General features: G+C 24.6%; 1 protein-coding gene across 6 annotated transcripts in view; it reads right to left on the bottom strand.

Moving 5' to 3' along the window:
* LOC109605824 (LIM domain only protein 3) overlaps positions 1–13,152 on the bottom strand; it is a 130,859-nt gene that overhangs the window by 78,388 nt on the left and 39,319 nt on the right. For 4 of the 6 annotated variants that reach the window (XM_049970110.1, XM_049970111.1, XM_049970107.1 and 1 more), the window contains exon 1: positions 3,707–3,994. The gene's annotated coding sequence lies outside the window, so the exon portion shown is untranslated. Of the gene's footprint in view, positions 1–3,706; positions 3,995–9,512; positions 9,608–13,152 lie in introns of those variants that run through there. The other 2 variants (XM_049970109.1, XM_049970108.1) reach the window with 1 other exon arrangement.

Genomic DNA, 13,152 nt, shown 5'->3' on the forward strand with positions numbered 1-13,152 from the left:
AGAACTGTGCTTAAATTCAGAAAAATAACACAAATTTCAATGTGCTTTAATTTTAAAAGAGAATAACCATTTATTTTTCAGCTAATTCTCAAGTTTTTATAAGCTGTTTGGGTTTTGTCCCACTTATTTTTTTAATGTATTAAAAATATCTATTGACTATCACAAAAAGGACAGAAATCCTTACAATTATTTAGTTTAAAATTTAAATCAATTTTTTTTTTATATTGTTTTGTTCATTTTATGAGTGATCATAAGAAAAAGAATGTGTAAATTTTTTAACAAGCTAAAAAATGTATATACTTACTCATAAGAGCTGATGGCACGTAGCTATTGTAATAAAAAAGAATCATTCTTCATCATTTGAAAATGATAAACGAATGAACATGTTACGCTATTAAACTCGAATAGTAATATGTTAGTTGTAAATTTTGTCGTGTCTGTAGATTTTTTCTAGGCCATTGAAACTATGGTCAAATTAAGGAGCCAGGTTCTGTCTGGCTCACGTCTCTCAAGACCGAGTCGCAGGAAATTGAACTATGGAATCTATCTGCCGTAATGAAAATGTCACCTGTTCCTAATATTACCGACGGACTCGAGTCACACAATTTCATTATGTTGGGATGTTTATGCGATACGTCTTGGTGCAATTCAGCATTAATCACGAAAGAAAACCTATAATTTGGAAACAATCAGTTTAAATCGCTGGTCTGTTATTTAATCGTAATTAATTGTTAATGTAATTTTGCCAACAAATTAAACAATTCCAAATATATTTTTAATTTTATAATATTGCACAGTTTTCGATTCATTAAATTCAAAGTAACAATATTATTCACGTATACCAATGATATCGTCAAATAATTATCATGGCATTATTATGAGGCTTTTGTAATTTATTTTCATTTTAATTAATATCAAATAAAATACCAAAATCATAATTTATAATTATAATTTAACATACAATGAGAGACTTATCAAGTTTGCTAAATTATTGCATATTGAATATATATTCGTATAATTTTAAATTTTATAATTATAAAATTAATATTGAAGACTAATTGGATGCAATTAAAACACAAAAAACAATTCAAAAAATAATAACAGAAAACCAATATGATGTTTAAAATAAATTAATTATTGTCATGAATGTTTATTTATTGGTTAATATTTATATTTTTATATTTAAAAATTTATTGCCTATTTTACTAGTTTAATTTACATCAGTAAAAACTGTGTTGCTTATAAATACTCAACATTAAAAACAGCCGCATTACGGAATTAAATTCGTTCATTATAAAAATGAAAATAATCATTTGTTGGATTATCTTAATTAATTTTACTGTCCTGACGTCGGAGCTGGATGAATTCGGTAAAGTTTTAAAATTTCATTCTCCGACATTACTACCATAAAACTAATAATTTAATTAAAGTGTAATCCGCACAATAAAACGAGAATAGTAAATTTAAAAATCTCCACTGTGCTAATTTAATTAAATAACAAAGTAGTCTTTGCTTAAAACTTTCCTCTATTCCGCCACTGATTTACATATTACAGCAAAAAGTGCCCAGCTTCGTTTGTACCATCTGATTAAGAAAAAAAGAAACGTATATATGAAAACTTGTTATCCTGATTGTTCTGAGTGTCCAAAAATTGCTTGGCTTTATTAACGAGATTCCCCGGCAAAACAGTTAATTGAAAACTTTCAACAACAACTTCCATATGGAGGCTGGAGTGCACAACTTGATTTCACCAGCGGCGCGGGGAAGAATTTCATTGTTATTTTGTTTGTAGCTCTAAATTCGATGGGCTTGGCTAAAATGATACTTTTATAGGTTTCTCCAATAAAGCATTTTCCAGTTTTAATTAAAACTTGTCCAATATAAAAATTAATAACGGGAGCTAAAAACTGCTTAAATTTCTTTTTTTTTACTTTTCACAAAAATGAAAATGATTTATAATATTTTTAAATCTTTAAGAATTGATTCTTTATTAATAACTAAAGAAAAATATAAAATAAAAAAATTAAATTAAATTAAAAAATTAAATTAAAAACCATAGTAATTTTCATATTTTTTAAAATAACACCTTACAAAAAATTGTTAAATATTCAAACAATTAAATAAATCATATATTTATAAAAACATAATTTAACAACTTTATTCTATAAATATATCTTGCAACAAAAAATGAAATAATGTTTTTGATTTTTTATTATTTTATTTATAGTTATATTTAAATATTATTTTATAAAATTACCAAAAACTATTACAATTTGTTTTAGAAAAAATATTTTCTAAATTTAATAAGTTATAAACAACAACATTTTTGGCTCTTTTTCCTTAAAATAAAAACAAAATATCACTTTTCTGAAATATTTGCTCATTAAATAGTGTTGTAAAGGGCAGTGTAAAAAATTATTAAATATTCAGACAACTAAATTAATTACCTAAAGGAAAAAATAAATTATTTATATATACTATGTTGTATAAAATTGATAGAAAATTTTAGTCCCTGTTAAAAAAATAATATTCTCTAAAAATAAAGATACTTTTACCTCATTTTTTTCTTCTTAAAATTAAAAAAAAAAACTTCACTTTTCAGAAATACAAATATTATTAACATAATTATATTATTATATATATAATATTTAATGTAAAAGAAAAATGTAAATGAATTGTAAAATATTCAACAACTAAACTAATACAAAATATTTTTTGATGTGATATAAAATTTATCATCAAAAATATTTAATATGTTTAACAAAATATTTAATAAATTTGTTTGTAACAAAAAAATTTAGTAGCTAAAAAAATATAAATAAACAAAATTATATAAACGTATTAATGGTCCTTAAAATTTTTATAAAATAATATTTAATAACGTTTACTATAAATATATATAAAATAATAGAGCATTAATATTATTTTTACTGAATTGCAATTTATCAAAATAAATATTTGTTAAAACATTTTTTTTGTACGGAAATTAATTAAAATAAAATTGAAGTATTACATGTGGCAATTTAAAATAATATACAAATATCTAACAATTGTACATGTAATTTATTTTACACTGATTTTTAATCAAAACATTGGCGGTTTCTGTTTTGACATCGCACAAACACGTTTTCTTTCTACGAAAATAATTTCGCTGTTTATTTATCCGATTATTATTATTATTGAATCGGTTTTCACAAATATACTTGTTAAAACAACTATTTATTTTAACTGAAACAATATTGCAACGTGTGTTACAATCTGAAAATTGCTACAAGCAAATTTAACAACATTTTTATTGACAGTTATGTCGCTATTTTCTGTTAAATTTATAAATTTAAATAAAACACAACCAATTCAATAAACATTCTGAACATGAAAAATAAAGTTAATGAGGCACAAATAAATAAATTTAATTTTATTGTTAGCTAGTTAAACTAAATTTTAGTTATACAACAGGTAATTATACATTTTAAATATGTTAATATATTATGTATGCATATTATTTAAAAAGGTAATTTAAATATGTATATTTTTAACAACAATTACATTACAAAATACGGTACAATTTACAATTAGTTTAACTTAATACGAGTATGTTTGTACGGAACAAATACGAATAAATTAAAGATAATAAGATAATTACAGCGAAAACAATACAAAAAATTAAGTTAGAAACACAAAATTGAATAAATACAACAATACTAACCTGATAATAGAATTAAGTTGCAACAATCCACAAATGACATCCATAAACAATCCCCCAAAACCAAAACAAACCATGCACAAAAATCCGGAAAATTACTGACGCCCCTTCAAATATCAAAATCAACAATAAAACCGTACCACCAACCGAAAACAGTACCAAAAACCAGCAACAGTTCCAGCAACAATAAAAAGTTAAATGTTGGCGTCGTTATCAAATTGAAAACAATGAGGTGGACTCGCACACGTTGCGGAACGTTCCCGCTAGCATGGGACAAAGCTGCTGCTCGTTCGGGACTCTCGCAGTACACTGACTGCTGAAAATGTTTTGCAGGCAATCTCCACTTAGATGTGCAAACGCGCTTCGCACAAGGAAGAGATGCGAAAGGAAAGACGACGTTGTCGGCTTGTCACACCGGGAAACGCGTTTCCGACGACGGCTCACGGCCCTTACTCAGTTTTTTATTAATTGGGAAACAAATATTATATTATCAATTACACTTTAGAACAATCTTAATGTTCTAACTTATTAAAGGATTATTTAAATTAATTTTAACTTTATTTTCATTAAACAATTTTCCTAAGTTTCGGAATTAACATATTTAATTAATAACATGTTAAAATATATTATTAGTTTTTCATGACTAATATTATTAAATTATCTTATTGAATAATTAACTTTAAATCAAATATTAGTTATATATTACATCAAAATTTTTAATAATTGAATATTAAAATAATTTCTAAATGACCATAACATATTGACAGATCAAAGGAATTTCTCTACTAAAGTTAACAAATGTAATCGAAGAATATAAATAAAAATTTAATTATTTTTTTGTTTTATTAATAATTACATTTCAAATATTTATTACCGCTTAATTTGAATTTTTAGAATGTTTGTTAATTTATACTTTTATAATTTTATTGTGTTAATAAAATATGTCATAATAATCTCTATATTAATGACTTAAACAATATTTATTACTTGCGGTTTTTAATTAATTTTTAATTTAATTATGTCTTTATGAATTTTTAAAATATTTAATTTTCTTGTAAACAACAGTTAATAATAATATATTGATATTTTATTATATTTATATCACTCATTGCAACACAATTTAATTACACTTAATATGAACTCTTGGAATATATTTTTAAAATATTTTAATAATTTTAAAATATATCTAAACCATTACAGTTTATGTCAATCCCTTAAAAATTGAAGTTTACACATAAATTTTCTTTAGGATATTTTTCATATAAATAAAAATAAAATAAATATTGCTTAATGTAAATAAATTATTAAAACATAACTAACTTATATTTAACTAAACTAAATTCTTGGCAGGTTTAATAGAAACTTTATAATATTGATATACTAGAATTTAAATGTTTATTTTTAAAAACTCAAATAAATAAGTTTTGTTTTTCATCATCCAATAAAATCCATCAAAAAAATTATTATAGTATAATAATAATATTAATGAATGGTAAAATATCAGTTTTGATGTGATTTCTTGAAATGTATTTTTAAAATTTTAGTAATCATTTTAAAATACATGAAAATAATTCCAATTAACGCCAATTTAAATAAATTTTTTGTAAAATTTATTTTCTTCTAAATATAATTCCTATAAATAAAAATAAAATAACGTATTATTTTATATTATTAAATAATCTTCCTAATTAATATTGGTTATATAACTTTCTAATAATTATACATTATAATATTCTAAAATAAATAATGTTATAATAAATTTATTCCTTCTACTTAAGTAAACCGTTGAATAAAATAATTGATAGGAAAATCTCAGAATGATGTGTTAATTTCAACTATTAGTGTCATTTTTAGTGCTGACAAGAGGCGTCAAATTAATTATGTTTACTAATGATTAATTAATATTCAATTATACATTTTAAAAATATATTAACAAGCAAGGTTGCGTATACTAATACATTAAATCAGTATCTGATATTACCAGAAATTTTTATATTTTATTCCACGATTTAATTAGTTTAGTTCATCAAAAGGTACAATTTCATTAAACAAATAAGTAAATAAATATAATAAATATATTATTAAATAATTTTTATTATGTTTTTCTTATTTTTTGACATTTTTTATTTTTTATGCTCCGAGTTCTTTATTATTATCTTTTGAGATATATTTCATTCAAATATAATTATAAATATAAGTTACATACTAAATTAGCCTTGCTATATATGAAAATAATTAAAATATTTTATATAAATTATATTAAATAATTATATTGTATATTAAAATAATCAGCAGAAACATGACTTTTTCTTTTTACTTTATTAAAGATTTTATTATAACATTAATACAAATTCAATAAATTTTATAAAATCAAATTAAATATTTACATATAAATAAAAATATATACCTTTAATTTCTAGAGATATTGTGTAACATCTTGGTAAAAATTAATCTGAATAATTTATTGAGTCTTGTATTTGAAATAATTGAAAGTCATATTTTTCTTGTTTATCTAGTTAATTTCCAACCACTACTTATCACTGTGGAACGGAAAATATCAATTAACATAATAATTCTGTAAATTCTTGTCAAATGACTTGATAACCGATACAATTTTAATAGCTTATTAATTTCGATTTAATGAGTTCTATGTATAAGCTATAAATATTTATAAGTTCTCTGATTAAAATTAATCATGATTTTAATTAAAATCTAACGACACAATAAAAATAATGGTTATTAACAAAAAACTTGAATACAAATTGCTATAAATTGTCTGGCAAAATTCAAAAATTGTCTGTGATACGTAAATATGATGTTTACAAATTAATTCACACTAATTGATTAAAAAATAATTAGTAAATTTTAATCAGAATTATTGACATAATAACATGAATATAAAAATTCAATTTATTTTTAAAAATATCAAAATAACTGTTGTACGTCGTGATCTAGTGCTTTGAATACCGTCAGACAGGCACTAAATAGTTACACACATTCTTTATTGTGTTCTGCCACTCATTTTTCTGTAGCCAAGTTCAGTCTCTTTATTGAGACATAATTTTGGGTCGTTAAAACTCTACGACTATGGATCGTCCTTCGTGGTCTTCAGTTTCATCACGTGAAGCAGATGCCGATGCTTCACGTGATGCGGGTTACCTTGATCTATATAATCTATTAACTAATTGTAAATAGTTTTGTTAGTTTGTTCCTTGTAGGTTTGTGCCCGACACATTAACTAATTGTTTTTGTTTTGTGATTTAGCTGTACAAAAGGTCCAAGCACTGTTACCGAGAGTACAAACTACAGATAATGAAGGTAAGCAGTTGCAGGCTGTCATAGAGATTTTCCAGGTGTTGGCGAAGGGCAACGAGGAAATCCTGACCGGTCATAACCATAAAATTTGGTCATAACCATAAGTTAAAAAAGATCATAAACATAAATTTTGGTCATAAACCTAAAAAACAATAATCTTAACCATTTTATCAATTTTAAAAATAATTAGAAATTAAATTAACAAATAAAAAAATATAATATTGATTAATTAACTATTTTATATTACATATAATATCAAATTGACTATAAAATTGTATTTTACAATTTGTAAAATCTCTTTCCACTGTCATTCTAAACCTATATTCGACTGAATATTTAACGAAATAGAATTGGCTAATGACTGTAAATATTTACGGGTTGAAATATAATTTTTTTATATATTCATTTATTAATTTCAATTGCGAACGATCGATGTCACGTTTACGGGAATCAGAGCTAACCGGTAACATTTTAATATTGTTAAAAGCTGCATTGCGATACTTCAATAATTAAACCTACATAGGCCCCCCTGTAATGAATATTGACAGAGCGGAGTGAACGGTGACGCAATCGAGAGTGCCGCAAAAAAAAAATAAAACGCAGACGCTATTAAAATACCATTTAAATGCCGAGCCGGTCCTAATTGAATTAAAAGGGTAGATACCTGTATAAGTTTAAAAGCTATTATACTCCGCCAACTTATGGTTTCCCATTGTTGGCCATGCGCCAGTGTTTTGCTGCACGCTTCTTCCTGCACCGCGTTGCCGAGCCCGTCCAGACTTTGCGAATCCTGCGAAATGCTGTTACGTTGGAGCTTTCGCATACTTTTCAATCATTATCCATTACTAGGTTGTTAATCATACTTAAAGATGATAGGTTAACTTGTTCGATCGATTCGATTGTTATCTTCGATTTAAGATATATATTTTCTTAAATCTGCATTAACAAAATAAATTAAAATTACCATTCAAAATTTTGTTTTTTAAATTACTGTTAACATTTGTACAATATAATATATTTAATACCTAAAACAGTATTAATTCAAAAAACAACATTAAAAAATGATATAAAATTTTTAATTTATTAGTTTCAGTTATATTTCCCGTCTGATTCCTTTGATTAAAATAATAAAATTTTGTTTATCAATAGAATTTTTTAATTTTTATACTCATCCATACAAGATATATTTTTAAAAAATTCTGCATTAAAAAAAAAATAAAAAATAAAATTGAAAATATTTTAACTTACTGATAACATCTGTACAAAATATTTATGACCTGTATTAATTAAAAAATAATAAACAATATTGTATATTAATTTTTTTGTTTTAATTCATTAATTTTAGTTTTCATATTTTTGTTTTCTTCTGATTACGTTTATTAAAACAATAAAAATAATAATATCTTATTATATGTAAGATATATTTTTTTAAAAATTCTGCATTTACTAAAAATTAAAAAAATTGGCATACAAAATTTAGTTTTTTTCACGTTAAGTGACATCTAAACGATGTATTTATGATCTAAACTCTGGACTGAAATAATTTACTTTGAGTTATCAAAACTTCGAGTTATCGAAGTTCAATTCTATATATATTATACAATTCATTAATTTCAATTTTCATATTTGTGTTCCCATTATTATTACATTTATTTAAAATAGCAAAAACACCAAAAATAGTAAGAACACGAAATAATAATAAAAAATCATATTTCTATTTTCTAAAAAATCCAAAAATGAAACGCTAAAAGGGAATTTAAAATATAAATTTTGATTGTCAACACTGGTTCTCGTTTTTATATTCATTTCATAAATTTTCATTATTACCAAAAATTTCATTTCAAATTAAAAATTTTAAATGTACAAATCAGTTTTTAAATTTTTTCTATATATTTTCAACAGTAATTTTTAGTTATAAAACCAGATAAAAAATAGTTTTATATTATTTTAAATATATTAGTCAAAAATTTTAAATAATGAATCCAAAAAAGACAAAAATAGAATTTAAGTTATAATTTTGCACCAATATTAATTTTCATATTTTTATTCTCTGTTATATATTATGTCAATAAAATTCATTAATAAAACCAAAAAAATAAACAATATTATACATAGTTTTCATATTTTTTCCGAATATTTTTGACAATTTTTTTTATTAATCAAGTCAGAAAAGGACAAACAGAGAATTTATATTATAATTAATTACTTATAATTTGAATTATTTAAATTATATCAATATTGATTTTAATGTTTTTATTTTCTTTCGAATTTTGTGGTCCAAGATGCTCATTAATAAAGCCGAAGAAGCTTAAAAGGGATTTTGATTATAAATTTTTAGGTATTATGTTTTTATTAACTTAAATATGTATACATTAAATAATAGTATTTAAATGTATTATTCAAACCAAAACATCTGTATGAACGGAATCACTTTCATATAATTTTGTCGTGGCGACTGTTCTACAAATTTATTGTTTAAAAACCTCCCTCTTACCTTTTGTTGCAGGCAGGTCCAAAGTCTCCAGGGAAATTCATGTCGTGTCAAAAATACGTAGTCCCTTCCCGAAACTCCTTGAAATATCCGTGCATCTGTAACGTCGAAACAATTGTATATTTGTTTTAAAAATAATTTTTACTAACAAATTTTGATGAACTAATATTCAATTTGTCAAAATGAGTTAGTTTGATGTAATTATGTATTTATTATAAGTTTTATTAAGTTAAGGTGATTTATTTGTGTTATATGTATATAACTTGCTTTCAGAGTGTGAATGATGATGTGGATGAAAGGAAGATGTGACAACAATAAAAATAAGTGTCCAACAAACAAAAAACAACTTATATTCTAATAGTTTGTAGTAATGGCAATCGCAGAGAGTTTCTGTTTTGTTTGGTGAGCAAAAACTCTAATATTCTGAAAAAAAAATACCTCTCGTCTTCCCCACATTTGCTTTTGTACTGGTATAAGCAAAAAACAAGCCTATATTTTATTATAATCTCCCGTTTTGAGTAAGACACTGTCCCATTTTAAAAGTAATTGGATGACTTTAATGTTATACACTTTTTTTCCTTTAATTAATCTGATAGCCTTTTATTCTGTGCTTCTTACTAAACAATGTCATAGAGTGAATCTTAATTTTAGCAGTCGTGCGAAATTTATGTCTCTTAATTAAATTTTAATTTGAATACTGCCGGTCGTAACCGTATGCCTTGATACACAATACCATTTTTAGCTCACAAATTTCTAAACGAAATAAAAACATCCGCATAAATAGATTATAATTCAGCAGAGAACGAATTGTGATCATAATACATTATTGTATAGACAACCTGTTCTGTATATTTGTTTGTTTTATTTGCCATTAAACACATTATGGTACGATATCTACACGTATCAATAACAGCAATTTTAATGCAAGGAAACGAAAACCAGAAATGCCAGATGTGTGATGTAAAGGTATCATTCAGTTTTATGTTCAATTCAGAAAATGGAAAAATAATGGTAAGTTAAGTATCATATGAGAATAATTTTATTTCATATAAATATTAGTTTGTTTGCTAACCACACATTATGATATGAGTACAGTGTATTTTGTAATTTGAGTAAGATTTTATCGGAATTAAACTACTACTACGATTAAATCAGTAGTTAAATTAAGTGTTACCTTCGACAGCGATATTGGTTTAAATGCTTCCCACTCGTATAATTTACTGTTAATTCACACCTAGTGTGATTAATGCATTTCTACACAATTAGGAAGTAGACACCAGTAGGAAGGACCCAGAGTATTTCTTGTTATATGATTGCGAGGAGGACAAAGGAAAATTATGAAGATGGAGAAATAATTGAATACACCAAAATCACTTTCAGTTTTTAAATTGCTAATTATTTATCTTGTCTATATTTGACACATATTTTATTAAAATACTATTGTATCTCTTAAAATAAAGTTGTTTATCACCAGCAACATTTTGTTAAAAATAATTTATTTAGATACTAAATTAATTTTAATTTTAATAATTTTATCAAAATTTAAAGAATTTCAAAGTATTATAGATAGTAAATAAATATTCAGAAATAATGGAAACATCTTTCCAAGTTCAAGTTAATGGTTGCTATACCTAAATCCAAACTTAAATAATGCAATGCAACACAAAGATAAGAATTAAATACTTGAACCTGGACTAGCTAACTTCTACATATACTAATTTCACTATATTTTCCATATTTTTGCATATATCTCTAATAATAAAGAAGATATCAAGATGAAACTGACAGAAAAACATAATAAAGCATCAAAATTTAAATTTATTTTCCTTAATTTCGTCCAAGTGTTTTTGTATAAAAGATAATAAAGGAAAACAAAGCTTGTTACATTAAAAACTTTTTTAATTCAACTGGTAGAATCGTTCGGCTTTTCAATTAAAAAACGGCGTAATTTAATTCCGGCAAGCCGTTATCTCTTATTTAATAAGCTGACACGAAGTGCCATGTACGTACCATAAATTTAAAGGGAGGTCTGCACTCTCATTACATTATTGTTTGTGTATGTCGCATCCTCCGGGTGTCGTAATGTGGGACTCCGCAAAATGCTGAACAATGTTTCAATTTAAAAATTACCCTCCTTTAGTGATTGCCTGAAAAAATTATACGCATGCACGTACATTTTTTATGGCTTTAAGTTTTCATAAGCGAAAGGTGAACCACGAAACTTTACTTTGAACTGTTGGTGGCGGTTGGCAAAAATATTCTCGAGGAACTAAACGGCGAAACGAAAATCTCACAAATTTATATAATATAAATTTAGAGTATCTTAAAAACATGAACATCAATAAATATAAATTAAATAAACATAACAGACATAAATAATTAGAAACAACTTAAATTTAAAAATTTACTTTCTTAAATTTAATACATTGCATATTTTTTGTTTTCAACTTAAAATAACCATATTATATATAATAATGATATAAAATACTTATTTTAATATTTTCAATCTTTTTAAAATAGAATTTAAGAACCTATACCCAGAAAAATTGGTAGATGACAAATTTTTCTGAAGAAACAGTGATGTATTTTAATATATCTGAAACAGAAAAAGTCGAATAACATTTAATTTGTCATTACAGGGATATTAACATTGGCAGCTCGTGAAATATGAGTCCGATGAGGTATACAAAACAAAAAAACAAAACAAAAAAGAATAATTTTATTTACTCATAATTAACGACATAAAACTCGAATGATAAGTATTTTTCTAATGTAAATTTAGTCCATAAGATAGACAAATCACAAAAACCCCTTTTATACCAAATATTTTCACTACCCTTTGAAAATAAAAGGCATGGACAGCAAAATAATTTATTCATTACTGTACTTCCCATTAACCAATTAAATTTGTCATACTAACATATAGTAAATACGCAGTGTTTATCCTGTGTTTGTTGAAGTATTTAAATAAGGAATTGGACGGTTTAATTATTAATTAACAAACATTTTCTCTTAGTAATTTAAACTGGAAATACATATTTATATAATAAAAAATCCTCTACGTCAACGCCATTTCTTATGATAATAAATTCTTTTGTCTTATTACTGGCTGATGCCAAATCATAATAAAAAAGAGATTCAACCATTCCACAACTGAATCCACCAGACCCACACACATGATTAATTAGTTTTTGAAGCTAAAAAATCGGCAATGTCCGGAAACTTCGTTTGTGTCCATATTTTGAATTAAGTTATTGGCTAGAGGCACGCCTCAGCACCAAAAGAGACAATATCCCGAAGCACATTTACGAATGTTGGAATCAAATAGAAAAATTCAAGATAACCATATTTAAAAGTGCATTCAGAGAACTTGAGTAGAAAATCATTTTCATAGGTGAGGCACTATTAATTTTCAAAGCCACACCGTATATTATCTTTAAATTTAAAGACGCAGATTAGAACACGTGCCATCGTTATAAATCAGGAACGTTTGTTTAAACCATTTAAACAATATTTGTGTTGTGTAAATTCAAAACAATATGATAATGATATTCGTACGAATTGTAGGTTATGTTAGGTTAGTTGGCATTTAAATTTGCGGAACTGTTTATAATTTCTGGGAATCCCCCGTGCACTTCGATTG

Source organism: Aethina tumida, chromosome 7, assembly GCF_024364675.1.
Source record: "Aethina tumida isolate Nest 87 chromosome 7, icAetTumi1.1, whole genome shotgun sequence".
NCBI lineage: Eukaryota > Metazoa > Arthropoda > Insecta > Coleoptera > Nitidulidae > Aethina > Aethina tumida.